Source organism: Agelaius phoeniceus, chromosome 8 (genome assembly GCF_051311805.1).
Source record: "Agelaius phoeniceus isolate bAgePho1 chromosome 8, bAgePho1.hap1, whole genome shotgun sequence".
Lineage (NCBI taxonomy): Eukaryota > Metazoa > Chordata > Aves > Passeriformes > Icteridae > Agelaius > Agelaius phoeniceus.
This window is the reverse complement of record NC_135272.1, coordinates 2,192,501-2,195,000: the sequence shown is the minus strand read 5'-3', so window position 1 is coordinate 2,195,000 and position 2,500 is coordinate 2,192,501. Positions and strand designations below refer to the sequence as shown.

Below are 2,500 nucleotides of genomic sequence, written 5' to 3'. Positions count from 1 at the left end.
GAGGAAGATCTACTTGTCAAGCTGGAGGTACAGTTCGAGAGTCACAAAAACATTAATAAGCTCATATCGGAACACTTAACAAGCAAAACAGCTAAGCAGATTGGTGATAAAAGAAGAATGCTGCTCAGGAAGACTGGAGTGGGTGGGGGAGCAGCTGGGAACTTGAAATCAGAACCTGGGTCAAGTCATCAATCCCAGGCAGGAACTGTGAACAATGGACTTGGGGGGAACCACCAGCCGGGAGGACCAGCTGCTGGGAAGGGAACAATAGGGACATCTGGACACCACTTTGATAGGGATAACGGTCTCCGGGAAACCGTTGGCCAGCAGAGGGCAGGGCGACTGCAGGCTCGTTATCAGAAAAGGATCAAAGAACGTTTATCAGATGGGACAATTAACAACTTCCCCAGAGCATTTGAACAGTTATTAGAAGGCCAAAAGGTGCAACCACTGCTCAATCAGACAGCACAGGACTGCTTTGGTTGCCTGGAATCAGTGAGCCAAATAAGAACAGCACTCCGGGGGGGAAAAGCAAAAGGAAACTCAGGAGGAGCAGCCAAGAAAACAGTTTCAGAAGTGGATGAAGGACAGAGCGATCAAAAGAGGTAACTACCTCCGCTTTCAGCGTTTATTCCATCTAGATGGGGAAATTAGCGAAGATCATTTTGGACGACATCGAATGTCTGTCCTGTGATATATCACCCAGTGAAATTTATTCGGTATTCAAGGCCAGATGGGAAACACCTGGACAGTTTGGTGTGAGACTTGAGAGTCTTTGGAGACTTTGAAATTAAAGGGAAGGCCCACCATAAGGCCTTCAGGGACTTAATTACAGCCAAAGAAATTGAAAAGAACGTGCGGGAAATGAGCAAGGGCTCAGCACCAGGTCCAGATAGGATTGCCCTTGGGGACATCAGGAAGATGGATCCCGGGTATGCCCGGACTGCTGAGCTCTTCAACCTGTGGCTAACATCTGGTGACATCCCGGACATGGTGAGGGGGTGCAGGACTGTTTTGATCCCCAAATCGACAAAACCGGAGCGCCTGAAGGACATCAACAACTGGAGACCCATCATGATTGGTTCCATCTTGCTGAGGCTGTTCTCCAGGATCATGATGGCGAGGATGACTAAGGCGTGCCCCCTCAACCCAAGGCAGAGAGGTTTCATCAGTGAGGCGGGATGTTCTGAGAACCTGAAGCTCCTGCAAACTATAATTCAGACTGCCAAAAATGAACATAGACCACTGGGTGTTATATTCGTGGACATTGCTAAGGCTTTTGACACCGTGAGCCACCAGCACATCTTACACATTTTACAGCAACGGAGAGTGGATCCCCACGTCGTCGGACTGGTGGACAATATGTACAAGGACATCAGTACGTATGTCACTGTCAAGAAGAACACGCACACGGACAAAATCCAGATCCGGGTTGGAGTGAAGCAGGGTGATCCGCTGTCACCCCTTCTATTCAACCTGGCAATGGACCCCCTGTTGTGCAAGCTGGAAGAGAGTGGCAAAGGATTCCATCGTGGAGAGCGTACGATAACTGCCATGGCATTTGCTGACGATCTGGTCTTGTTGAGCGACTCCTGGGAGAACATGAACATCAACATCAAGATACTAGAGACCTTTTGCGTTCTCACAGGTCTCAAAACGCAGGGACAAAAGTGCCACGGCTTCTACATCAAGCCCACAAAAGACTCTTACACCGTCAACAACTGCGCTGCATGGACCATCAACGGCACACCCCTGAACATGATTAACCCTGGGGAATCGGAGAAATACCTCGGCCTGCAGATCGACCCCTGGACTGGGTTTGCAAAAACCGACCTTTCCGCAAAACTAGACGTCTGGCTCGAACGCATTGACCGAGCCCCACTTAAACCTCTGCAAAAACTTGACATCCTGGAAACATACACCATTCCTCGACTGACCTACCTGGCTGACCACTCAGAGGTGAAAACAGGGGCCCTTGAAGCCCTTGACCTGAAGATCCGAACAGCGGTTAAGGACTGGATGCACCTGCCTCCGTGCACGGGTGATGCCATCTTGTACTCGAGCACGAGGGACAGCGGTTTGGGTGTCATCAAATTAGCGGGACTGATTCCCAGTGTGCAGGCCCGGAGACTGCATCGCATTGCACAGTCTCCGGACGAGACAATGAAGACCTTCCTGGAGAAAGCTGAGATGGAGAAGATGTATGAGAAACTATGGATTCAAGCTGGAGGGAAGAGAGCGGCGATGCCGTCAATTTGGGATGCACTACCGGCGTCTGTACCACCCGCGACTGCAGAAACTTTCGGAGTGGGAAGCACCGAACCCTAAAAGTAAGTTCCCCAAACCATGTGATTGGAGAAGAAAGGAGTTTAAAAAGTGGACAAAATTGGAATCCCAAGGCCGTGAAGTAAAAAATTTTAAGAGGGACACAATTAGTAATAATTGGCTTCAATATTATAGACGCATACCTCACAGGAAACTCCTCACTGCTTTACAGCTC

The 2,500-nt window shown here is 49.6% G+C and overlaps 1 pseudogene; it reads left to right on the top strand.

Annotated features, from left to right (window-relative positions):
* LOC129131501 (28S ribosomal RNA) overlaps nt 1-2,500 on the top strand; it is an 8,326-nt pseudogene that overhangs the window by 3,939 nt on the left and 1,887 nt on the right.